The 27,700-nt window shown below is 47.0% G+C and overlaps 1 pseudogene; it reads left to right on the forward strand.

Moving 5' to 3' along the window:
- Positions 1-3,870: 3,870 nt before the first annotated feature.
- LOC143410670 (adenylate cyclase type 10-like) overlaps positions 3,871-27,700 on the forward strand; it is a 37,901-nt pseudogene continuing 14,071 nt past the window's right edge.

Genomic DNA, 27,700 nt, shown 5'->3' on the forward strand with positions numbered 1-27,700 from the left:
CATCTCCTTATCACACTAGGCCTGTGTTGTAGTCTTTTATATGTCTTTGAAGATACCTTTTCATGGCCAGCTTGAAGCCTAGATCTTGAGTAATCTCTTAATTTGTAGATCTTTGTTCAGCCTCTTTTTCAACCTATTTTTTTAAAAAATAATTTCTTTAGATTCATGTGTTGCTATATAATCCAGTATGTAGGTGTATTCTGTGTGTGGGTGCCTATGAATGAAGAAAAAGTGTAGTCTACAGTTGTTGGGTGCAATGTCAAGTCTCATTGCATAGTTTATGTTTTCTATATTCTTACTGAATTTCTTTGTCTGCTTACTGTATCAATTAATGAGAGTTGTGTATTAATGTCTCCTACTATGACTGAAGAATATTTTCACTTATGGTTCTGGATCTATTTTTCATTATAGATTTAAGACTGGAATTAGGAATATACAAATTTAAAATTATTATATATTGCTCATGATAGAACCTTTAATATTTAAAAATTTACCATTGTTACTTCTAGTAATGTTCTTTTGCCTTAAAATCTATTTGGTCTCGTTGTTAAAGTTTGCCAGCTTTCTTTAGTGTTTATGTGTTTTTTTCCCATCTATTTGTTTTTACATTTCCATGTCTTTGTAAGCGCTGTGTAATTGGGGATATTAAATTCATACTGACAATCTTTGCCTTTAACTGGAGCACCTAGTTTATTTATGCCTAATTTAATTAGTGATAACAATGGACTTAAATCTCCTATCTTATTTTTCCTGCTATTCATTTGTCCTATTTTATGCTGCCTTTTGTATTATTATTCCTTTTTTTTTCCTTTCCATCTATCTATCCTTTTAGGGTTAGTCCATTAGTTACTATATACATGATTAATTTATCAAAGCCAAAAGTTAGAATCTTTTCCCTCATCCTCAGCAAAATGGAATCTTAGAATCTATTAATGCCATTTACAAACCCTCATCCCTCAACTTAACATGCTGTATTACCATGTGTCTTTATCAGCCCACATCAGACATTGTTATTGATGTATGATACAGACAATATATGAGTTTATTCACATGCTTACTACAATTTTTGATCTTTTTGTATTTCTTACCCTCCATTTGTAATCCTTTTCCCAAAAATAAGTCCTTTAGAGCTTTCTTTAATATAGGTAACTGGTAGCTGACTCTCTACTTTCCCTTTTCTTTCTTTCTTTCTTTCTTTTTGAGGGGGAAATGGAAATACAAAAATATTTTACTGCTAAATTCAGAATTCTAGCTGTTCTTCTACTGTTTTTTTGGCTTCCATTGTTTCTGTTGAGAAATCACAGTCTGTCTTTTGAAGGTAGTTTATCCCTTTTTAAGATTTTCTCTTTGCTTTGATTTTCTGAGATTTCACTATGATGGACAGAAGTTTGGATATGCTCTGGGAAATTCTCAGCCAGTTTGTCTAGACATTGACTCTACTTTGTTCTTTCTCTGCACTTTCTCTGGGATTTTCACTAAACATACATAAAAGCCCAACCCTAATTTTGCCTTTGTATGATGTGTTCTGTGTAATTTTTTGTTTTGGAATTTTTGGTTCTTTCTTCAGTTCTTTTCATTTCTTTTAAACCTCTTTGTTTTTATGTGGATACTCTGACACTTGTCTTTCATTTATTTAAGTGGTGAATGTAGTTGTTTATTATAGAGTATGTCATGTGTAATATCCCATCTAATATCCAAAGCCTTTGAAGTTCTTACTTTGTAGTATGTCCAATCCAATATCTAGACTTTTGAGTTTGTCTTTTTATCCGTTCTTTCTTTTGATACTGTCTTTATATAGTGGCCATTGCACTGGAAAAAAATATTTGTTGGATAATTTGAGATTTTATGGTGATATCTTTCTCCAAAGAAAAATTTTCTTTGCTCCAGCAAGACACATAGGAACATTATCAGTACAGTACCTCCTTAATGAGATCTAAGACTGGAAGATTCCTGCATCATAGTGGTGATGTAACCCTTGGGCTATAAGTCTGTGAGGAATCTGATTTAATTTTGGTTACTGTGAGGGTATAACATTATGCGACTCTAGCTTCAAAAAGGGTGGGTTACCAGTCTTCCCCACTCAGGCAGACTTTGGGGTTTGACTATTGATTGGTTCCCTGCCTTTTCTAGATTTTAGATTTGCCTTTTCTTGATTTTTTTTAATGTCTTAAAGATCTTCTCTCGGGCTGGGGATGCAGCTTAGGCAGTACCATGCTCGCCTGGCATGCGTGCGGCCCGGGTTCAATCCTCAGCACCACATACAAAGATGTTGTGTCTGCCGAGAACTAAAAAATAAATAATTTAAAAAAATTCTCTCTCTCTCTCTCTCACTCTCAAAAAAAAAAATCTTCTCTCATTTATACTCATACACATACACATACACACACACTTGTATACATATATAGATGCCCATATTTATATTTATATATTTTAGCTTTATTAGTTGATCTCAGCAAGATGTTGTCATTGTCAAAAGCAGGCTATTATCTTTTTAAATTAGAGGTGTTTCTGGCTTGTTTTTACTATGTTCTTTGCCTTGAGTTATCTGTTTTATGCTAGAACTTTTAAAATAAATTTTTGTCTCTTTTATTTGTGTAGAATTTCTTCAAATTCTCAGTGATGTTTATTCTTTTTAAGAATGAGAGAATGTGAAGACTGGAAATTGTGTGTAGTATAGTGGGGATGGTTGTTGCCTGGCAGCTTTGCTTTAGGATGAGCAGGGTTGTGGTCAGATGTTAACCTGGAGCTTCCAAAGGCCAGTATACAGAATGCTGTGTTGTGGGAGCAGTGTTGGTAGAGGTGCTCTAGTGTCCCCTGATGGTCTGTCTGGCTCTTTAGAAGAGAGCTCTGTGATTCTCCCATCCAAGTTAGGTGTAAATATCTTCACCACATAGAAAAAGTTATGAGGGACATATTAGGGCAATAGTTTGTGATAGAGAAACATGGGTTATTATTTCATTTTCCTCTCTGGTCTTTTATAATTCTTGTTGACTGAGTCTAGGTCATCCCTATGGTTCTAGGCAGATGGGGTTCCTCTTCAACTGCAGCCCCCTCTGGGATCATTTTCCTCTACTCTATTTAAAAACTTGCTTCAGGCAGATTTTGATAATTCACTTTCTTTGTTGTTGTTGGAATCTGTTAACTGCTCATAGGCCCCTATTCATTGTTGCAGATTTATATATTTTTTAAACCTTTTTTTTCCTTTTGAATGTAATTTTGGGTGGCAGGGCATATAAATTTATGGGCTCAGTCCCACATCTTAAGTTGGAACTATCTAAAAGATTATAAACTCTTTTAGCTTATCTCATTTATTTTATGTCACTTACTCCTTGTATGGTTTCCCTGTATGTTTAGTTACACAACAATTTCTTAAACCGTGTCTACCTAATTCTAATTCTCTAGATTGGTATGCTTAATTTCCAGCTACCAACCCTCTTTAGTATCATATTTTTCCCTGAGGAGCTTTTGGATAGATAATCTTCAAAATTAGAATTGCTGCTTGTACCAACATCCTTTCTATTTTAACTTTGCTCAGTTTGTTATATTAATCCCACTCTCAAGGTACCTTGCTTTACATATTGCTCTTTGTATTTTTAGGAACTTTGGATTGATTGCTGAGCTGGGCAGTTTTTGAGCCTTCACTGCATTCTTCAGCTTGCCTCTCTGCAGGCCTCAGCTTTGGAGAACAGAATCTCTGCACATATGCACATCTTCCTGCTCTACCTTTACTTGAGACGGGATAAGCAGAGCTCTTACCTGATAACTTTTCTTTATAAGGTCTTCCACTACTTATGTCTGTCTTCCACTTTAGCCCTGGATGCAGCTGTTGCTGCTTGGGGCAGAGATGAAATTAATTGCATAGGTGACTTAATGAATGATGAGAAGTACGTGGACATCGGGCTTGGCACCCATGTTGTCAAGTGTCGGGTCCACCCTGACTTCCACCTGCTTGTCATCGAGGAGAAAAATGTGGTGTACGGTCAGTTCCCCATACCCCTCATAAACCGTCTGGAGAAGCACTACCTGGACTTCAGGTCAGTGCTGCAGGGGTGGCAGAAGAACATCATGCAGGAGCTCACGCAGTGGGCAGAGGAGTTCGCTGATGTGAAGGCCCATCAGTTCCTGGCTGGCACAAGTACAGCCCTGCTGATGTCTTTATCAGCTTCCACTCTGACACCTGTGCCTCCGTGGTGCTGCAGGCTGTGAAGAGGCAGGGCCCTGGGGACCTGATGGAGGAGCTGTACCACAGGGTGTCTGAGAAGGCCAAGCTGATCCTACTGAACTGTGTCATACCAGATGCTGTGGTGTGGCTGAGCACCTCGACTCTGGGCTCATTTGTGGTACAGGTGCTGTCACACAAATACTGGAACAAGCAGCAGCACCACTCCTTTGCAGATTTCCTCCAGGCCCATCTTCACAATGTGGACCTGGAGCACCATGCCATCTTCACAGAGGTGACTGCCCCCACAGCCTTTCCTTTTTCTCTTTCACCCATGAGCCCTCTATCTCCAGTGCCAGAAGGTCTCAACTCTCTTTAAGGTACTGTTCAGTCTAGGAAACCCGTGTGTCCCTCCATGTTAGGCACAATGAGGATAAGTCCATTTTGGTCTCTCTCACCTGTTTGTGAGCAGAGCTCTATTCTGAGAGCAGCACTGAGCACAATGTTCAGTTCTCAGGATGCTGGGCCCACCTGGGATATAAGTGATTGGCCTGCTTCTCATCCTTGGACAGCCAAAGAGTAATGGACGAGGATGCCTCCCATTTAGATGCCCTTAGTGTCACAGGTGAAAGCTGTGCAGCCAGGTGGGGGCATGAATCATAGTTGGTTCTCCTTAAAAGACATCTCCTGGGCTGGCCATGAGGGCTGGCTGGGTAGATATCAGAGGCAGAGGGCTCCTTGAGGCACAGGTGTTGAGTCTGAATCTGCATCTGTGCAGGAGTCTAGGAAGGGACCACTGACAGAGCTTGAAATTCAGGCTGTGAGTGCCGGGTTGTGGAGATGGGATAGGTGGAGAGACATGTGGAGGGGCTTGTGACAGCCTTGGACTTGGTCTTGACTTCACAGAGAGGAGCTATGAAGGAAAGTGTATGTACACATGCCCTAATAGCTGGGTGATGAAAAGACAGTGGAGTAAGAAAGTGACATTGAGAGAAGGGATCTGTCAGGAAGCTTCTGGCATGGTGCAAACTGCAAATGGTTAGCAGGCACTGTGGCTGGGCTAATCATCAATTCCATGGAGGAGTGGCAGGAGGTGGAGGACAGCCTTCCTGAGCTCATTGCAGCTTTGTGCAATCATCATGGAGACTCCAAGAAGGAGCAATGGGTTTGGGAGCCAGTGGTGACGTCTGTTTTGGATAGGTTTGGATGTCTGCTGTGTGGTTGGGTGTAGGAATGGGAAGCTTGTCAGTAAGGCCAGGTCCAGAGAAGGGGTGTGAAGCCAGGCAGAGTGGCATATACCTGTAATCCTAGTGGCTTGGAAGGTTGATGCAAGAGGATTGAGAGTTCAAAGCGAGACTCCGAACTTATGGAGGCCCTAAGTAACTTAGCAAGACCCTGTCTTAAAATGAAAATTAAAAGGAAGGGCTGGGTTATTGCTCAGTAGTTAAACCCCTGCATTGTTCCCTGGTACCCCCCCCCCCCAAAAGGGGGGGGGTCTGGAGAGCTGAGGTCCTATGTGCCTGGGAATATCTGGGTTTGCACCATGGGATATGGTCCATGGCAGAGAATGGAAAACTACTGAGAGGAAGGAGAGTTGCCAGTGGCTAACTCCATTTGATAGCATGAAGTCAGATTACAAGAAGTAATGGCATTGTGCTGAGCTCTAAAGGATCAGAAGGCTCTCAGTTAGGGTCCAAAGCTGGAAGAGAGACATTGGAATCTCAGGAGGAAATCAAGGCTTCTTTTAGTCAGGGCAAGTCTTCTTTCTGCCATCGTTGACCCTGGAGGTCCTGCTTGCCTCAGCTACTCCTTGTATATAAAAACTGCTCTGGGTTGGGCTTCTTTCTGTCTGAGTGCCCACTGGCCCTTGGTTCTGACCTGGTGTTCTGTGCCCTTGCTTGAATTCCAGCTGATGACTTGTGTGCCCATGTTACATGCCCATGTTCAGATGCCCTTAGTGTCGTAGGTGAAAGCTGCACAGCCAGGTGGGGGCATGGATCATGGTTCTCCTTAAAAGACACCACCTGGGCTGGCTTTCTCCAGATTGCTGATGAGTCATGACTGCGAGGCCCTATGGGTAGAAGTGAAGGGCTTGGCCCTGAAACCTGTGATCTTGTCACTGCAGCAATTTGACACTGAGTACTCATTTCTCAAGGAAGTTTGGTGAGGTGTCATACCTGCCCATTACCCTTGGCCCCTGCCCTGGGAATGTAGTGTGGCATGCCAGAGTGTGATAACCACTTGTAAGGAACTCTGAGTACTATGAGAGGGTCATTGCTCAGCCTCTTGGTATGCCCCACTGGCCCGAGTTGTAAGACAGCCATGTCCATCTGTCTCCTGAGCATTGTGTGGCCCTTTACTTCTCCAGTGTATTGCATCCTCACCTTGTGGAGGGAGACCCCACCTGGATGCTGGGTTCTGCATGGCCTGTGATTCCCTTCATTTTGTGGAGTGTTGTGATCCATGTTTGTTTTGTTTTGTTTTGTTTCACTTGTGCTGGGGATTGAACCCAGGGCTTCTCTACCACTGAGCCATATCCCCAGCCCTAATTTTTATTATTATTAATTTTGAGATAGGATCTTGCTGAATTGCTGAGTCTAGCCTGGAACTTTTGACCCTTCTACTTTAGCTTCCTGAGCTGTGGCTGCCCATGTTTTAGGACAGAGGACTCACTTGGATGATTCCCTTTTTCTTTCAGAAGCAGCTTAATTCTTCAGGATGTCCTGGGCACATTTTGGCTTCCTATGTTTTTCCAAGAAAACTACAAAGAACACACTTAGCTGATGCAATGAGCTGAGCACTCTGAGTGCCATCATCAAAATCCATCTGGACAATGAGGATTTTACATCTGACAGTCTTCATTAAGCCCCATCCTCTGGCATATGGGTGCCCTGAGACATATGCTCTCCCACTTCCTTCCCCATGGACTTCTAACACCCAGGATTACTTATACCTATTTAAAAATGTTACATAAGCCAGTGTGTTGGCATGTGCCTGGGCTCCCAGTTTATTGGGAGGCTGAGGCAAGAGGATAGGAGGATGGCTTGAGTCCAGGTGTGCAGGGCCAGACTGGACAACACAACAAGAACCTGTGTCTTTTAAAATATATTAATAAAAAAATAAATAAAGCATTATAAATATATAGATAGATAGATATAGATATAGATATAGATAGATAGATGAACCAGATGTCAGAGCTCCTCTTCACTTCGGTATTTCTGAAAAATGTAAGCCAAACTCTCTTCTGGCTCTTGGTTTCTCATGAACAGAACCATTGCTATCACATTGATTAAGATCAACTTCCATCAGAATTTTTACACCATCCAGATACTCATGGCCAACGTGCTGGGTCTGGACACTTGCAGACACTACAAGGAGCGGTAGAGCAACCTTCAAAGCAGAGTCAGGAGGCTGCTGGATGAGAAGTTCCACTGTCTTCTCAATTACATCTTCCATGTCCAGGTACCCGATAGGACTGGGCTGCAGGGAAGGACCACAGGGCAAGCACAGCTGCTCCTTGAGGCTTCATGATTGACATCTCCTTGGCTTTATTACCCTTGTCTCACTAGAGCACCAGGTGGTGAGGAAGTAGCTCCCAATCCTTCCTGAAAATCCACCATCTTCTTTTCTTAACAGTACCAAGGTCGTAAGGGTTAAAGCCAGGGCTTTGCACATACTATGTATGCACAGCTCTACCTCGAGCCACATCCCAGCCCCTTCATCCACATTCAGAAGACTTTCTGGAGGTATCTGGAAATGCCACACTCAAGAAGTCCCAAACGGCCCCCAGTTTTGTTGGTTTGTTTGTGTGTGGTACTGGAACTTGAACCCAGGGGTGCTCTGCCACAAAGCTACCTCACTGGCCCCTTTTAAAATTTCTACATTTTATTTTGAGACAGGGTCTCACCAAGTTGCCCAGGTTGACCTTGAACTTCTGTTCCTCCTGTCTCAGCCTCCTGAGTGACTGGGATCACAGGTGTGTGCCAGTGCGCCTGGCTAATGGCCGCCTGTTGGTTCATGTTTTTCTTTCCTCTCCAGTAGAACTGTACAGTGCCAGCCAGCCTGAGCACAGGGTCACTTTCTCCTGCAACTGACTGCCCATGCAAACACTGTTCTGTGTGTTCTGTTCTTCCCTTGGCTCAAGGACAGGCAATCAGGGCTGAAAGGACATAAGGACATCCAAGGAGGATCTCCCTCGAGGCATAGGCAGCTCAGTGGTTCACCCAGGGTCACACAGCTGGAAGTTCCTTCACTGTTTCCTGCACTCAGTGTTCTCATAATTTTTCATACAGTTCCCTATTTCTTGGGAGATTTCTGGGATGAGCAATTTGAGAAAACAGAAGCAGTTGGAAGCACTGTTCATGAAGATCTTGGAACAGGTAAGAGCACCTGTGTGTCAGCCACTGGCCACCTGCCCAAGGGGCTCTGGCTCCAGGAAACATTTGGAAGTACGTGAAAGCTGGACCCAAAAGTGCTTCCCTATCTTCCAGTCTTCCAGCTTTGAGCTCAGAATCAATTCAGAATTTAAATAGACTCAGAGGATTCCCTCAAGCCCACTCCTGGGGCTCGCCTCTCCTGCCTGCCTGACTTCCTTACGTTCCATCATCATTATACCCAGGTTTGCCAAAATAAGAGTGCATTGGTCGTAACTGATATGAATTGTAAGTTGTTGAAATTAAGATTAATGCAGAGTTATTGAAAAGACAAAGATTCGGTTTGGTTTTTCCCTTCACTGTAACAGACCATCAGACACCACAGATACACCACCTGCCACAGAGCACAAATCCCTGAAGTCCTGCAGCATTTTTCTTTCTCTTTTGTCACCTTGTCCAGACAGTGAAGGAGGAAAGAATCATTTTCATCATCGATGAGGCCCAGTTTGTGAATGTGGCCTCCTGGACCTTCATGGAGAAGCTCATCCATAGGGTCCCCATCTTTATCATCATGTCCCTGTTGCCCTTCATGGGCCTTCCCTATCGCCCTTCGTGGGCCTTCCCTGTGCGGCAGCCAGTGCCATCATGAAGAACAGGAACACCACCTACATCACCCTGGGGCCCATGCAGCCCAGAGACATGCGCAACAAGGTCTGCCTTGACTTCAACGTGCGCAGTATCCCCAAAGAGCTGGAGATGTAAGTCACGCTTTCTGCTGCCCCCAGGTCATCAAATGCTTCAGGATGTGCCTGCAAATTCCTGTCCAGTGTTTTTCTGGCCCTTCCTTTAGAGGGGACGCATGCTGTGCCTGGTGGGGCGGTGCTGCTCACCTCTTCCTGTGGCTCCACGCTGCCCCTTTCCACACCCTGCTCAGCAGGTGTTTCCCATGCATCAAGCTGGACTTGGGTCTACCTGTTGTGGTCTACCTATGATAACAGTCACTAGGAGCACAGTCACAGAAGGTGGTGGGAAAGGCAGGCTGTGGCCATGTCCCCCATGGCTGGCAGGTGTGTGGTCTGTCTGTGGAAGCTGTCCAAGATGACTCTCTGAGCTCCTCAGGATGCCTCCACTGGGGCCTTGAGATGAGCCCCCTAACAGCATGCACTAGTTCTCTCTCTCAGGATGGAACCCAGGGTCTTGAGTACACCAGCCAAGCACTCTAACACTGAGCTGCATCCCGGCCCTTTCTATTTCATTTAGAGACGGTCTCGCTAAGCTGCTTCTCTCTGTCCAGTAGCTGGAATTGCAGGCAGGTGCTTTCCCACCCAGACGACGACAGCGTCTCTCCTGGGCTGGCTGCTGACAACCCTCCTGTTCTCTGCTTTTGTGCTTTCTAATGATGTTGCCTTACTCCTGGAAGGAAGATGGCTTGGACAAAGGGTCACTTAAAATAACTCCAACCCTATCCTGAAAGAAAAAGAAAAGGGCTGGGGATGCAGCTCAGGTGATAGAGCACCCTAAGGTTCAGTCCCCAGTGCTCAAAATAGAATAACTCCAGTCAGGCATTGGACTCTCTCTCCCCCTCCCTGCTCTCTCTCTATACATATCTGCATTTTTCCTTTTGATGCAGCAATCCCACTTCTAGGAGACTATCACAAAGATGTGTTGACACAAATATGAAGTAACATATGTACAAAGTTTCTATCAAACTCTATTTGTATTAATACGAGACTGGAAGCTATCCAATGTCCATCTCCAAGGGGACCTAAGTTCAATACACTTAGAAAGAGAACAAGATGAAAGCAACCCCTGAAACTCAAGAGAAAACTGGAGCACATGGAGAATGGGAAGGGAGTCGTCTCGAGTGACCGCAGGCACTCTGCAGTGTGAGCCCCCGCCTTGTCTTGATGGCAGGTACCTGGTGGAGGGCAGCTGTGGGATCCCCTACTACTGTGAGGAACTGCTGAAGAACCTGGACCACCACAAGGTGCTCGTTTTCCAGCAAATGGAGACTGAGGAGAAGACCAAGGTGACCTGGAACAACCTGTTCAGTAAGTCTCTTGGGGACTCTCTTTCTCTTGTTTCAGTACTGGGGTTTGAGCCCGGGGTGCTAAGCCACTGAGCTACATCTCCAGCCCCCTTTGCTTTTGGTTTTGTGTCAGGGTCTCACTAAGTTGCCCAGGCTGCCTCAGCTCACCATCTCCTGCCTCGGGCTCCTGAGTTGCTGGCATGACAGGCATGCACCACAAGGCCGGGCACTTAGTCGTCTTCTGTCACTGTCCTTACGTGGAGAAAGTGTTGAGAATGCGCCTTCCACAGGCTGCTTCCTGCAGGGTCAGAGGGCTTGAGGGGGGAGAAAACCTTGTATCTGACACCCAAACTGTAATAGGACAAAGAGGTCAGACTCCCTGAACTAGGCTAGCACACACCTGTGACAGCCAGGAAAGCCGCCAGGGTCAGACCTGAAGAGCTTGGGCGGCATCCGGAGGTGAAGTGCTAGCTCAGGGAGTCTGCGCACAGGGCCCCACGCTTCAGAGTGTGCTGAGGCCTCCAGTGAGGGATGGCATGACCGAGGCCAGCTGGAAACTCAGGAAAACAATCTCGTTGCCCAGAGGAGGAGGAGCCAGAAAGCCAGCTGAGTATACAGTTTGGAGAGTAGACTGAAGCCCCTCTCTCTTTGAGGCTTTTCTGAGAGGTGATTCTGAGCCTCCAGATTCTGCAGCTCCCAATCCGGTAGGTGTGAGGCAAAAGAAACCCAGGAACTCTCCGCCACGATGTTCTCTGGGTCCCAAGGTCCCCAGCTGGTCTTCTCCCTCTCTTCCTTGGTGTCTTCTTGTGTTTGAGTTGTATGTGGCAGGAGAAGAGGGTTAGAGCTCGCCTCTGTGTCTTCCTAGAAGGGGATCTTTCATTTTTGTGACTTTCAATGAGCGATGGTGATTTGAGGCTTGAACTGCTGGGTCACCACTCAGTCTGCAGGGTCATATTCTTCCTCTGGGGCTGAATTTAGTGGCACATAACAATAAATGCTGTTGAAGATATAGGGGAACATAGGAGCTCTTACACACTGCTGGTGGGAGTGTAAACTGGTACAGCCACTACGGAAATCAGGATAAACATTTCCAAAAAATCTAAAAATATGGACTACCATACGATCCCGGGTCATTAACCAAAGGGATTGAGGTCAGCATACTCCAAAGACACCTGTACTCATGTTTATCATGGCACAAATCACAATAGCCAAGTCATGGAATCAGACTAGGTGTCTGTCACCAATGGAGAGAATATGGCAGATACATACACTGAAGTATCACAGAGGACAATCGTCATTTGCAGGAAAATGGATAGGACTGGAGAGCAGCAATCTCTGAGTAAGTCAGTGAAACTTACCAGATAGAAGAACCCATGTCCTGTGCTCCCTCTGTTTGGAGTGAGGGAAGGGGAGCGACGAGAGAGTAAGAGGGAGACATTATAGAGAAGAGGAGGGGATGGGGAGAGAGGACGAGAATGATCAAAGTATGAGATGGGCATGCATGAACACACCGCAGTAAATCCCAGCATCCTGTATGATTAACATGCACTAATAAAAGTTTAAAAGATTAAATGAGTCAAGTGTTTCCCCCCTTTAAAACTTCTCAGCGTCTGCTGTGAGACCAGGGAGCTTGTGTTTTGGGAACAGTTGAGGACGCTTGCTCCTGATATGGAGGAGGGAATAAATGCATGCGAATGGATCTCGGGGACAAACAGAGAGAAGGTCTGTTGCTGGGAGGTTCCAGCAATGAGAAGAGCCAGTGGGGAGAAAAGGGGATGAGCTGGAGAAGTCCACAAGGCACAGGAATGGCGGGCGCCAGCACATCGTGATTGCACCAAGTGCCCTGAACTGTACCCTTTGAATATGGTTACTTGTAGGTTCCATGAATTTCACTTTAGTTAAAAATATGAAATGAATACATGATCCAAGACTGGATCTCTTTTTGGAAGAAAAAGAGATGTTAAAAGACACTGTGGGGTAGTTGACAAACTGGCAGGTGGACAGAGGATTGCAGGAGCCGGTCCATGTCACCTTTTCCAAAGGCTGTAATTGTACTGAGTTCTGTAAAGATGTCGCTGTTCTCAGGAAATACAGAGTTAGGTGTCTGGGAGCAGAAGGCGTGGGCTGTGCAGCATGTGTTCACACCTTCCCAAAACACCTCTCTGTGCAGGAACCCAGCGCGGAGCACGTGGCCCTGAGTATAAGGTGCCCAGCGCTTGCTCTCTCCTCCCATTTACACGACTGAGTCACACCATGAAGTGTCCTGTTAACTTGTTAGCTATGGCCTGTCCATCCCCACGTGAGGCAGGAGTTTTGTAAACTCCAGAGTCTCCAATCCTGGAAGGGTGCCTTGTGCCTGGAGGCTCCCTGGATAATCGTGGATGGAGCGATGCAGAGCGTGGCTGCTTTAACAGTGGGTCCCCAGGGAGAGTATGAGCAGCCCAGGGCAACACACCCGCTGTCCCCTTCACCTCCCACACCGACGTGCTGGCCTGTTCTCAGGTGCTCCCCTCCCTGGGCTTCCCCATCACACCCTCCTCCTGTGCCCTTTCCCTCTCTTGGGCAAACCCTCCTGTGGGGGTCCCGGGCTTCACCCTCACTCTCTGCTTTCTCCCCCCTGTTGTTTCCATTTATTCATATTTTGCTGGATTTGATTGTACTTGTGTGTGCATGTGTGCGTGCGTGTGTGTGTGTGTGTGTGTGTGTGTGTGCGTGCATGTGTGATCTCCAGCCCTAATCTCACTTTTAATCCCAGGTGCTGTATATTGCCATGTGTGCATTGGCTCTCCCAGGGACCCCCTGGTGTAACACTTGTAAACTTAACGCACTGTCCTTTCTCCACCCCGTTTCCCAGCTGAGTTAATGGCACTGGGCTCAGCATTTGCTTTCCGGTGACTCTGCCTCCACTTACCTACTCCTATCCACCATCACTCTTCTGCTTGCTTTTTTTTGCCTTTTTTTGGGGAAAGGGAGGGCACTGGGGATTGAACCCAGGGATACTTTTCCACTGAGCCACATCCTCAGCCTTTTTTTTTATTCTTCTGCTTTGAAACTCATTCAGTTGCTGAGAGTCTAGCTAAATTGCCAAGGCTGGCCTCAAGTCTGTGATCCTCCTGCCTCAGCCTCTCAGGTTGCTGAGAATACAAGTGTGCTCCACAGTATCTGGCTTAGTCTTTGCTCTTCAGTTCTTAGTCACTTTTCCTGGTGTTACCACTTGCCTATGTGTCCCGTAGCTCTTAAGCACCTCAAGGGCTGCACGTATGCAGCATTCATGTTTTATCCCTTGCAGGAGACAATGCATTTAAAATCCACATGCACACTGAAGAGTCAGATTGTCTGCCACTTGCTGTTTCTGCCACTCACAGTGTCCTCTTTCATGACCTGGTTGTCTTGCTGTTGGCGTAGGACTCACCTCTGCAGGAGATGCGACCTGGGCCTTGCACAGGTGTCTTCCCCTCCCCACCACAGTGTCTTTAATCTGCCAAGTGTGGGAGAACCACGGGGAGGGGCAGGCAATGCATGTTGGGATACCCAGAGACCCAGTTATTCGTCAAGGTCACTTTCCAGACCTCACTGTTTTAAATATCTGGCTGCAGTCATGCCCCAGTCAGAGCTGGGTCTCCCTCAGGGTGTGCCTGTGCCTGAGCATGGGACTGCAAGTGTGCATACTAATGTAGGTTACTGTGTGTGCTGGGAGGGATCCTAAGTCCCCTGTGAACTCTATTCTTACCAAACTGTGCATACTAGGGAAGACACCAATATCGGTGCTATTTATTGTTCTGGGGTGGGAGTTGTCAGGGGAGAACAAAACCATTTTGAGTAAATTTCAATTTTCATAAATCAGTTTTTTTTTTTAAAACAAGGTATCCCAGAATATCTGGTGAGGCAGTACTCCTCTCTTCCTAGTCTTTCTCACACAAGATCCACCTCAGAGCTTATGGGAAAGCCAGAATTTAAAGACAGGATATTAACTCTTGGCTTCCTTTCCTTCTGATCTAGCCACAGAGAATTTCGTTAAGCCAACGGAGGAATTAAATGCATTTTCTCTTAGAAATGAGGAGAAAAATGAAGAAGTCTGTAATCTGGTCAGTGGTGTCAGCCTGAAAAACCTGTCGCCCCCCGCATCACTGAAAGGTAAGGGGCATTCCACCTGGTGCCAGCTCTCTCCAGGTTTTGCCTCCACTTCCCCTTGGATCCCCCCTGCCCCAGGAGGGAGGGGCCAGGGCTCTTGGCCTGTCTGTCCTGCATTGCCCTGGCCTGTCTCTCCTGCGTTGCCCTGGCAGGCTGGTTCTTCTATTTCCGATTAGGAGCCTCCCTCCTGTGATGTGTTGCGAGTCTGATTTGGACAGGTTTGTTCAACTGCACAAGAGAATGAGGTACAGCACATTTTCAGTTAAACAGAAACCAAATATGAGAGGGAAAAGTCTAGCATTGAGACACTTCTGCCGTCTACTCTTGTGAAAAAGGAATGACAAGGCACTGGATGTCACAGGGGTATTATTAATTATGCTTGGAAGAAAAATGGCTTTCAAGAAATGTTCTAGTTTGCACTCAGCCCCAACTCATGCCATCCAGAGTGACTTCAGACCTTGGAACTCTGTCTTCAGTTGGTGTCATTCGTGGGTCCTTCACTACTGCGTCTCCTGCTGTGGGAAGGAGGACTAGCTCAGCTTCTAGTGTGTTTTGGGAACAGTTGAGGAGTTGATCTTTCATCTCTAACCCAAGGTCATCCCAGTGGAGCGTCCAGGGAGTGTCCACATAAGCCACAAGATTCCATGAGAAGCAGGGATCACCGGCACTCTGAACTCTGACGCTTGCTCCTGATACGAAGGAGGGAATAAATGCATGTGAATGGATCTCAGGGACAGAGAGAAGGCCTGTTGCTGGGAGGTTCCAGGAATGAGAAGAGCCAGTGGGAAAAAGAGAGGACAAGCTGGAGAAGTTCACAAGGAGCAGGAATGGCGAGCGCCAGCCGTGGCCTGCATGACCCCTGCTGTCTGTACACATCCCTGTGCCACTTTGACCCAAAGTCAGAGCCTTGGAGGCAGCCTCACTCTGCTCCTGTGTGTCTTTAGAGCTTCAGCTGCATTTTCTCTTTTAAATTTGTTTTAGTTGTAGGTGGACAAATGCCTTATTTTGTTTATTTATTTTCACGTGGTGCTGAGGATGGAACCCAGGGCCCCACACGTGCGAGGCAAGCCCTCAGCTGCTGAGCCCCAGCCCAGCCCTGTAATGTGTCTTCCTGCACAGGAGCAAGCTGTGAACCAGACTTAGCTTAGCTGGGTGTCTGCAAGAGGAGCTGTAGAGCAGGACAGGACCTGTCCAGGATGTGGGTAATCAGATGGGTAACTAGTATCCTTCTGTGTGTGGCTTTCCACCTGCAGAAATATCTCTGGTCCAGGTGGACAGCATGAGCCTCTCCCACCAGATGTTGGTGAGGTGCACTGCCATCATTGTCCTGACCTTCACCATGGAGCTGCTATTTGAGGTTTTCCCTTGCTGGAACATGAAGATGATGATCAAGGCCCTGGCCACCCTCGTGGAGCTGAACATTTTTTACTCCTTCCAGAATGGCAAGGATCTTCTACTGGCCCTGAAGCAAAATGCCACCTCATTTGGGGTTCACCATCACTCCTCGTCTCTGAGACCCAGCCAGGAAATGGGTGAGTCGCACCTGAAGTGAACCATATTTCCCCTTGGCCAAAGGCGCATAAACTCACGGGCTGATCTGTGCTGGGTAGCAGGTTTATCTCTTGCCCACTGCCTGGCTGGCAAGCCCTTCCTGTTCCCTCCAGCTCACAGCGAGGAGGAAGAGCTCTGAGAACTGGAGGGCAAGGTGATTGAGTGCCACATCATTCGGTTCTCCCGGCCTATAATGCAGAAGACAGCTTACGAGCTCTGGCTCAAGGACCAGAAGAAGGCCACTTTTTAGAGGAGAATGGCCCAGGTGCGACCACTGCAGAAGTGGGGACTTCATCCCGTATCACCACTTTATGGTGGACATCCGCCTCAACACCTTGGACATGGACACCATTAAGAAGATGACTAAGCCTCAGGGAATCCAAGGTAAACCTCCTTCATTCCTAATGAACCCCAGCTATTCCTGGGACCTCTGGAGACTAAGATCTAGAAGCAGTGGATCTGGACCCCAGGGACTTTGCTTGGGCACAGGGAGGCTGAGACCTCAGCAGCCTGTGGGGAAGGAGAAGGTAGGAACTGTCCACACAGCTCTGTCTAGCAGAACCCGCCTCACTGTGAGATTGATAGGGCCCAGGTTTGGGGATCCGGGTTCTGGCCTGACCAGAGCCTAAACTAAAATGCCTGTATTAGTTCACAGCAATGGCTGGGATCCAAGGGGGCTGGGATGGTCCAACTTGATGCAGCGAGAGTGCAGTTGTGGCTTTGTTGATCTAGTGTGAAACAATTCCCAATAGAAAGGAATAGGAGTGGGAGAGAATCAGGCAGGGAGGAGTAGGCAGGGCTCCAGAGAAGTGTGCTTGGTCTTAAGGCAGGGTTTCCAGACCACAGCAAAGCATAGGTAGAGAGGCCACACACTAGCAACAAACCTGGGGAAACAGCAGAGGACTCAGGGGCCACGAGGGACTAAGGACTCAGTTCCCACAGGCATGATGCCCAGCAGGGTCACGGTAGCAGCACCAAAGCCAGCTGGGAAAGGCCCAGCTCACGGGCCCTGGTGAGAGGGCCTTGGTGCGTATGGCTGGGTCCAGTGGGAAAGCAGGACTATACGGAGAGGGTGCTTTATTATGAGGATATCAAACCCTGGGAAGAACTGCAGCAGGTTCAAAATAAATATTCATTCCCATTCATTTTCTATTTTGAATGTATTCTCACTGGATCAAACTTCAAAGTGGGGGGTTATTTTCCCTTTATGGACAATGAAATTGAGGCTCTGGAAACTTCAGTAATTTAACACAGAAAAAAGTGAGGGATGTTATTTAGTCTCCTCTTCATCTGATTGCTCCCCCTATCCCAACTTCCTACAGCAAAGGGTTGGGCTTTTAGGGTCATGCTTTACCAGAGATTGCAAGAGGCTCTGCAGCATCAGGTCCATCACTTTAAAAAAAAGAATTCTTTTGTATATATTTTTCTTTGTTGGTGGACTTTTATTTTATTCATTTATTTATATATGATGCTGAGAATCGTTAATGTTCTGAGCCCCTGGGGCTGTGACACAGAGCAGACTTCAGCAAGAGGACATCCAGGGAACTCGATTGTGGCTGAGTCCAGAGTCCCTCAGTAGCATTTGTTAAAATTTTCCTCAGATGCTATATTTTTCCAAGGCTATCGATGCCTTTTTAATTATTGTTATAAAGGTTGTATTATGTGACATGATGTTGACGTTGACATTTGAAGCAAGATACAAAGACACAGTGAATGCTGAGATCCAAGTTGGGGTCAGAGGTGGATCTGCAGAAACTGTCGAGAAAATAGCAGTCTGTCGTGGATAAGGAAGAGCGTCTCTGGGGAGAGGTGGGGGTCCTCTGCACCTACAGCTGGCTGTTTCTCCACCGACTGCCTGGCACAGAATTTGGGCCACCTGCCCACCCAGGAAGGCTAAAGCAAGGTACCTGTGCTGCACTGGGATCAAGCTGCCCTCCCAGAGTGTGGAAAAGATGTGTAGGGTTTCTCAAAGGTCAGACTTAACCCGGCTTGGAGAAGAAGGCAGTCTGGGGAGTCTTGGACATGTGAGAAGAACCCCACAGAGGTCTGGGGCAGGGGGCAGGCAGTGGAGAAGGAGGAGGAAGCATTGCCTGAAGGAAGGAGGACCTCGGGCAGCCCCTAGGGAGATGGGGGAGAGGGCATGAACCCAGTGACCCCTCCCAAGGTCCTTAGTAGAGTGCCGTTTTATTTGGGGGAATAAGATAAGCTGGCAGCTAGCAGATAGGTTCTGAACAGCTGGCCTCCAACAGGATGGCACAGAGAAGAGGGTTCCAGTTATTTTTGGATCCTGCAATAGATCTTGGCCAGATAGCCTGTGTCACATGAGGCCACTCTGGGAAGTGCTGCTGGTGATCTTTCACCAGCACCCCGCACTGGAGTGAGGCCAGAGCCTTACCACTATGGTCAGGACCTGCTGTCTGTACAAAAGTCTGTCACTTACACGGAATTCACAAAGAGCCTGTGTGAATTTCCCTACAAGTGTGATCGCAGACGCGGTAGTCCATGACCGTCCTCTGTACTTTCAGTGGTTCTTCTCAGGGTCTTATATTTTCTACATATTGCTGCCTCGTACTGCTTTTCAAAAAGTCAAATTGTGAAATTTATCTGTCCCCCCCCACCTCCTCGCCACCATGGTAGATGAAGATTTAACTCTTATACAACTTCCCACCATTTTTTCCCTTTCCTGTGTATGTGTGTGTGGGGGGTGGTTGGCTGTGTGGCCCAGGCTGGCCGTGAGCTCCTGGGCCCTAGTGCTCCTCATGCCTCCCCATCAGCTGGGACACAGGTGTGTGCCACAGCTCTGGCTGCACCTCCTAGTATCTCATCACTAGCACCCCAGATGAATCAGTGAGTGCTTCCATGTCGACTGTAGAGATTTCTTAGCGAATGTGTATTTGTCCTAGAGTTTCTAGGAAAATCTCTGAGGCAGTGTCTTCCTCAAGGACATCCTGCTTTGGCCTGGGGAGTACCGCAGTATCTGACCTTCCCACAGGTGGAGTCGGTCCACTGGACCTCCTGGCCAAGGCCTTACCTGGGAGACACATAGGAGGCTGATGTGAGTCAGAGTGAGGAGTGGCTCCTTCTCCAAGCCTCCTTTGAACCTCACATCCTTAAAAATGGTGTTTTCTGTGACTCAATCCATTTCAAGGGTCCACAGCTCCTCCTTCATCCCTCTCCTGGCTCAGCAGAGTCTGCCACCCCCTTCAGCTTCCAGGAACGCAAGGGCCTTGTTGGATATTTCATTTACTCAACAGATACCACTGCGTCCCTACTGTGTGTCACGTACATTAGTGAGCAAAGCAGCATTCTTTTGGGAAAAGTGGATGTGAAGAAGAAGTAACCATGATGTGTGTGTGTGTATGTGTGTGTGTGTGTGTGTGTGTGTGTGTGTGTGTGTGTGTGTGTGTATATATATATATATATATATATATATATATATATATATATATAAACAAATCTTTGGCTGGGGTTGTGATTCAGAGGTAGAGCGCTTGCCTAGCATGCATGAAGTACTGGGCTCGATCCTGAGCACCACATAAATGTAAAATAAACATACTGTGTCAATCTAAAACTAAAAAAAATAAATATTAAAAAATAACAATAATAACAAATCCCACAGCTGGCAATAGAACTTTGGGCAAGGGGATTAGGAGAAGAAGGTCATTAGGGTAGCCCTCAGGAGACTCAGGTAGAGACAGAGCAGGGGTTTTGTCGTGTGGATGGCTAGGATAGAGTGTGCCAGGCAGAGGGGACAGCCAGCACAAGGTCCCTGTCAGGAATGTGGCCCTTCCCGTTCTCCACCTGAAGAGTGTACACCTTTAAAAAACATTTTATTCTCATTTAATGGGGTAGATGTCCTGGGGCTCGGGCTGGGGAGGACTCAGAGGCAGAGTGCTTAGCCTGCTCAGGGTCCTTCATTCACTCTGAGCACTAGAAACAGTGTCTTGACCTGGAGGAGCAGGAAGTACAAGGAGGAGACAGTCTGACCCTTCAACCTGAAGTCTTATTCCAGGCCTTTGAAACTATGGGGTGAGCAGGTGGTGTCTTTCCTTCCTTCTTCTCTTCTATGAGCATTTAGTACCTTTTTTCTTTTGATTTTTATAAATAGTCCTTGGAGTAGGAAGCTCAATAAAATAACCTTTATAAATGAAGAAAATAGAAAACTATAAGTAATATGATCCACTCAGTGGGTAATAAAGGCAGAGAGGATATCCTGCATACCCTGTTTTCTCTGCATCTCATTCTTGCACCATTATGTGTGCATGTGTGTGTGTGTGTGTGTGTGTGTGTGTATGTGTGTGTGTATATATATATATACACACACACATACACACACACCCACCCCTTGCAAAGCATTAAACTGAGGGCCTTGCACATGCTAGACAAGAGTGCTACCACTGAGCTCATCTTCAACCCCTACCATTACAATTTAAAACATTTAAAAACAATACATATAATAATATAGGACATTGAAGGAGGAGGAATAGCTTTTCATTTCTACTCATCAGTTTTTTTTCAACAAACATTTACTTATGTATCAAATATTTATTGAGCCCCGATTCATACCAGGTAGTTATGTCCATATTGGGACCGTAATGGTAAAAATGATGGGATGGTCACGTGTCCATTCACAAGTTTGAATTTCAGTGGAGGCCAGAGGACAATAAAAAGATGAATTAATAAAACCATCCAGGGGCCTTGTGGGACTAAGTGAGTTAGGACAAGTTGGAGAGGATTGCTCAGAATTATTGCTGACTGTGTATTACAGGAGTTCGGCTAGAGGGACTTAATTTTATTAAGTTCGTTTTGCTCTTATGTAAAATGTTCTTCTCACAAGACATTAGCACATCAGGAACCAAAATAGCTGCTGGAACTGCAGCCATCATGTTCCCATTTAATGCCAGTAGAAAGAAGGAAGGAGGAGGAGGAGAAGGGGAAGAAGAAAGAGATCCGTCCCCTTTAAGGGATTCTCTAGAAGTCCTACCCAATATTTCCTCTATAACCCATCACAGAGTTTGAACTCATGACTGTATTCAGCTGCAAGGGAGGCTGGAAAATGTAACTATTCTGAATAAAATTGAGTTTTGTTAGTAAGGAGGGATGGAGGGAAGGAGATGGAGCTGGGGACCAGCAGCTTCTGCCAGAGATCCAGGTCAGGTTGTTAAAGACCCACTTCATCTTCTCTATAGAAACAGCCCAAATGGGACAGGCTCCGCTCCTGTCCAGAGAAAGTCTTGGCAATGCAGGAGGGCAGTGCCAAGGGAAGGAGGGCAAACAGGAAGGATTCAGGTGTGTTCCTGGGTGGGGTCCACTGGACATGCTGCTGGGCTGAAAGAGGAAGGGTGGGGACAGCAGGGAATCTAGCCTCTGCCTGGGTTCTTGCCTTGAGGCAATGAACCATGGCAACCAGCAATGCTAAATTAGGAAAGATGTGTGTGGGTCTAGGTGTGTGGAAGAGAGATTCAAGAGCTCTGTGTGAGCATGGTAACTTTGCATTGCCTGTTAGGCATCCAAGTGGCTCTGGCCAAGGAGGATTTTGGATGTGTAGGCATGTAGCTAGAGTAGATGTCAGGGCTTAGGCATATGAAATTGAAAGTCACTGGCACATAGATGGGATTTAAAGTCATAGGCAGATGAAATAATCTAGGGGGAAATCAGGGTGGGAAAGGAAGCCCCGTGTCCACCTGAGCTTTAGCAGCATTTAGATGATGGCTCAGCAGGCTGTGAAGTGGGGTGGGGACCGAGGCAATCTGTGTTGTCAAAACTGGTGAAAAGAGAGAGCAGTAGCTTGTCCTGAATGCTGCTGAAAGGTGTGATCAAATGTGGGCAAATGCACAGCCCTTCCATTCAGCAATGCACGAGCCACTGGGAACCTTGACCAGAGCAGTTTTATTTCTTCTATATTTTTTATTGGTGCTCTATAATTATACCTAATAGTGGGATTCATTGTTACATATTCATGCAGATGACAAGATAATGATGTAATCTGGTCAGTATCACTCCCAGTATCTCCCATTTCCTTCCCCTCTCCCTCCCTGGTTTGTTTCTTTTCTTCTACTGGCCTCCAAGAGAAGCTTTCCAGGACCAGGGGAGAGAAAGCCCAAAGCATTCAGCCTCTACTTCTGAGGACAAGTGGGAGAAGTCCGGAAGGAGAGGGGTCTGTCTGCAGGAGGCCTGATGGCATGTACAGGGCGGGGCACTTGCTCCGTGGTAGAAGTGAATAAAAGACAACTCCTGAGATGCTCACAAGGCATTTTTAGAAATTGGGATGTCTGTGGAGGGAGGTCGTGGCCTTGGAGCTAGCCGACCCTGTTGTAGCCCTGCCTCTGCCACCAGCAAATCTGGACAGGAGACAGTTCCTCCCTGGCTCTAGGGTTTTTCTGCTCCCTGAATGGAGTCGGCTGGATTAGACAGTCCTCATTTGTTTTCTATTATAAGATCATCTCTGCTGACATCTGGTTCAGCAAAAGGCTTTCACTTCAAGATTCTCCAACCTTGAGTCAGCATTTTGGGGCATTTCATTTAAATTTTATCTGTATTTTCCCACTTGAAACTGAGTCACTTTGTTCAGGATGGTTAAATTGCTATTTCAATTAGTGCAGGGTAGAGGAGTTAGGGTACCATTGTGAACTACGACCAATAGGACATCTCAGAGAATTCTTGAAATGGAGGGATGGTTTACGTCCTGCTCCTGTGATACCCCGGTAAAGCTTAAAAAGTGGCCTGGCTGCAGTTACACTGGCACTCAGACCGCTCCTGGGTTGCTGTCCCTTAGGTCCTCAGAGTTGGTTGCTTTCCTATGGAAGGAGAGAGTAGAGCATACACATAACCCCTCTCAGCCCAGAGGTGACATCTTCTGTGTAAGAAGTATTCTCAAGGCTTCTCATGGTGCAGCAGGGCTGGGGGATGTGGCTTCTGGCTGGGCAGCAGCCCTCTGTGGCCAGAAGGGAACCGGAGTCTTTGAGCACCACACAAAAATAAATAAAATAAAGATATTGTGTCTCATCTAGAGACCAGACCCCTCTGCTACAGGAAGCATTACAATTATCCCCACAACTCTTTTGTTCATTTTCCAGCTAAAGAAGAGATCAACTTAGCTAAATCAGAGGTTCCTAAGAGACCTGAGTTACTTCCTGAAAATCTCAAGTACAGCTATATGTAACCATTTAGGAGATAAGAATATAAATCATTATCAGTAAATTCACTGTTAGACTCTTTCATCTGGTCAGTTCTTTTGGCCTCTGAGATACAATGGGAACATGTCCAGGCTATGTGTGATGATTTTGGTCAGTAGTATCTATAGTAGGTTTAACTGCCTTGTTCTTGTTAGTTTTTAAAGATATTTTCATACCAAAGGAGTACACTAGCCAGGAGAGGTTGTGCATGCCTGACATCCCAGCGTTTCGGGAGTCTGAGACAGAAAGATTGTGAATCAAAGCCAACCTCAGCAAAAGCAAGCCACTAAGCAATTCAGTGAGACCTGTCTCTAAATAAAATACAAAATAGGGCTGGGGATGTGGCTCAGTGGTTGAGCACCCCTGGATTCAATCCCCGGTTACTCCCACTCCCCACACACACACACAAAAAGAGTATGCTAAGCTAGATGTGGTGGGTGCATGGCTATAATTACAGAGAACTGAGAGGCTGAGGAAGGAAGATATCAAATTTGAGGCCAGCCAGACCTTGACTCCAAATCGACTCCCACTGGAGTCCTGCCAGTGTGGGGAGTCCTGGAGATCATCATCCTGCCTCTGGGAGAAAACAACAAAGCCTTATATTACTTCCTGGAAATTGTTGCTGCTTATCTCATCCTGGTACATGGTAAGCTGCTGGGGAAGCTCCCAGAGGCTTTTTTATCTCACCATGTTCCTGATTCCTGCCATCGCCCCTTTCCTCTGAAAACCACCTTGCTGAGAGGCAGTGTTCAATTGAGAAAAGAGAGTTGGAACAAATTGCCACCAGGATCAAACATTGATCAGTACACTGCTCCCTTTAGAGTCTGGCATGGCCTGTCTCCCTGTGTGGGAGGTAAGTGGTCCTATTCCCAGCTCGATACAGCAAGGACTCTGGGTATAAGAGCTGTGGTCCAGCACAGCCTTCCTCAGTAATATCCCCAGTGACGTTCACCCTCTGGTACCAGAATGCCTTCGAGCATGAAATACCTAGAGGTCTTCTGATGGGTGCAAATCTGGTTTTAATCTCATCTCAAAAAAGGCCTCCTCGGGCTGGGGTTGTGGCTCAGTGGCAGAGCGCTTACCTAGCATGTGTGAGGCCCTGAGTCCGATTCTCAGCACCACATAAATAAATAAAATAAACATCCTTTGACAACTAAACAATATGTTAAAAAATATTTTTTTTTAAAAAAAGGCCTCCTCCACTTTTTCTTGATGCAATTTGTGCTAAAATCATCACATATAGCTTTAGGCTCCAAAGCACAAAAGAATGTGTCTCCAGGATAATTATAAATAAGGCTCCAGGACAATGTGAACCATAGAATGACATTGAAATGATCCACTGCTAAGCAACTTGGGTTGAGCTGGGTTTGGCTGAGGAGGTTTTTTACTGCAGACATTCCAGGGGCTCTGATATGCTGAGACACCTGTAGGTCTCAGGAGGATGGGGCAGGGCAGGCAGGCTGGGCTGAGGAATCTAGTGTTTCTCCACCTGTCTGACCTTAGGGCCTCCTGGAGCTGCTGGCCGACTAACCTTCCCTGAAGGAATTTGAGGAAAGGTCTCTCTGGGCCTTGCTTCATCTGCCTCCAGCAGCTGCAGAAGCTCCACACACCGGAGCAGCTGTGTCCCCAGTCCTTGGCCACAGTGCTGGTCTAGTCTGTTTTAAAGTTGCTGTCCATCACAGCAGTCCAATCAACATCCATACCTTGAATTCATATACAATTTTAAAAACTAAACCATTAAGAATGTCTGTCAGCCCTTCGAGTGTTTAAACATGGAAGTCTTGTATGTATTTCAGGCATGTAGCTGGGGTGGCAGTGAGGAGGTGGCCAGTGGGTTCCAGGAGGCAGAGGTTTAGGTAGCCTCAGAGACCAACTCACTGAAGCCTGTGGGTTCCCCTGTCACTCCACACGGAGTGGTGACTGAGGAGGAAGACAGTGACTGACAGCAGGGGCCAGGTGCAAGGTCCCAGTGCACACTGCCAAGGAGAACCTGGCTGGCTTGCTGGACAGCAGCTGACTCCTCACAAGCCTCCTGGCCTCCCTTGGCTGCAGAGGCTGGGTGTGCTGCCTCCCCTGTGCTCCTCTCCAGGTCTGATCTTGTCTTGGTGTTTGCTCACGCCCTGGAGGCTGGTGATAAGTGAGGAGAGCTGCTTGGGGCTCACCTTCCTTTGCTGCCTCCCAGAGATGGCCTCAGCAGAGGCAGTGGGGGCGGTCAAAACTTGCAGCAGCAGGAGGAAAGTTGGGATTGCTAGTGGGTCCTCTTGGCCAAGGGATCCTGCACCCAGGAGCATGCGACAGGGAGCTCTGCCCAGCAGCTGCTGCCTGGAGCTTATCGGTCATTGTCCTCAGTGGGGCTGGGGACAGGAGAGGCCCACAGTGGTGCCTGCCTCCTCTCCTCTGCCATGTACTGTGGGGGTTGGGGGGGGGCTTGTGTCCCTTCAGGGGTCTATCCCGCTTGCTCAGGGCCACTCTCTCTGTGCTGGTTGCAGCCATACGTGTACTTGAACAAGGGAGAGAAGCTGCTGAAAATTCTCAGGCAGAAAAAGTCCTGGAGAAGGACTTTTGAGTCTGCCACATTTTACAGTCTCAAAGGCCAGGTAAGAAGCCACTGGAGGCATGACTCAGTGGTCATTGGCAAAAGTCACCCTTGAGCTTCCCAAGTCCTCCTGCCACCCGCACCAGAGTCCCGCCTGAGCCCGGAGCCCCCAGCCCTCACTGTGGCTTACCGCACAAGCTCGCTGTCCCGGGCCGTCAGCTCAGTGAACCCTTTCAACAACCTCTAGGAAAGGACGTGAGCTCATAATACACGAGCAAGACGCCAAATGCTGACCCTAGGCTGCAGCTTCCTTCACGCAGTTATCCAGCCAGCAGTTACAGTTACACCCCCCATGCACCCCACCCCACAGGAGGTTTGTTTCTGGGCCACAGAGGAGCTGTGTTGTAAGCGTCCCGCCATCTGTGGCTGGAACCTTCAGGCCCACCCAGACTCCTGGCTTCTCCTCTTCCTTCTGGCTGCCTCCAGGTCTGTTTTAACATGGGCCAGATGGTGCTTGCCATGAAGATGTTGAAGAAGGCGCTGAAGTTCTTCAACCACGTGTTCCCCTACAACATCTTCTCCTTGTTCCTCCAAACCCACGTGGAGAAGAACAGACACTTCCACTACCTGAACCAGCAAGGCTCGGACAGCTCCCCTCCAGGGTAAGGGGGAGCTGGGGGAGCACAAGGCAGACCCCACACCACGCAGGTCAGCCCCCAAGCCCCGGCCTCTAGGGGGCGCCAGGACCCCTGTTTAGCTCTGACTAATGGGAGGAAGAGTGTCTAGGAGGGGTTCCTAAGCCAGGGCCGGGTCCCACAACACCTCACAGGCAGCTTTTGCAGAGGGAGTTCAGATGACAAAAGTATGAGGGTCCCTCTGCAGAGCGAGCTCCAGTGGCCTCCTCTGCTGTAACCTCTCACCACCAGGCCACACTGTTGTAACCAGCACCAGCCAGCCCAGAATCTCAGTCTCAAGCCCACTTTTATTCAGTACTGAGGCTCTGGGCATTGTCCCAACCCAGGGACATCTGCCAAAGAGCAAACTACTGCCCATCCAGGTAGCCCGATGAGGACATGGGGTGCCATGGTCAAATTGTACTGGTAAGATTTGTGCTTTCGCTCCCTCTAAAACTGGAACAAGACAGGGCTGCCCTCCTTCACCACTTCTACTCAACAGAGTCCTGGAAACTCTAGCCAGAGCAATTAGGCAGGAGAGAGAAATTAAAGGGATGGGAATAGGAAAAGAACTAAAACTATCCCTGTTTGCTGAAGACATGATTCTTCATGTCTTCACTAGAAAACTTCTAGAACTCATAAATGAATTCAGCAAAGCAGCAGGATACAAAATTAACACCCATAAATCAATGACATTCCTATACATCAGTAATGAATAAACTAAAAGAGAAATTAGGAAAACTATCCCATTCAAAATAGCCTCAAAAATACATTTGGGAATCAATCTAATAGAAGAAACATAAGACCTCCACAATGAAAACTACAGAACTCTAAAAAAAGAAATTGAAGAAAATCTTAGAAGATGGAAAGATCTCCATGTTCTTGGATAGGTAGAGGAAATATTGTCAAAATGACCATATACCAAAAGTGCTATGAAGATTTAATGTAATTCCTATTAAGGTTCTAATGACATTCTTCACAGAAATAGAAAAGGTACTCGTGAAATTCATTTGGAAAAATAAGAGGCCCAGAATAGCCAAAACAATCAGCAAGAAAAGTGAAGCAGGAGGCA

The sequence above is a fragment of the Callospermophilus lateralis genome, chromosome 11 (genome assembly GCF_048772815.1).
Source record: "Callospermophilus lateralis isolate mCalLat2 chromosome 11, mCalLat2.hap1, whole genome shotgun sequence".
Lineage (NCBI taxonomy): Eukaryota > Metazoa > Chordata > Mammalia > Rodentia > Sciuridae > Callospermophilus > Callospermophilus lateralis.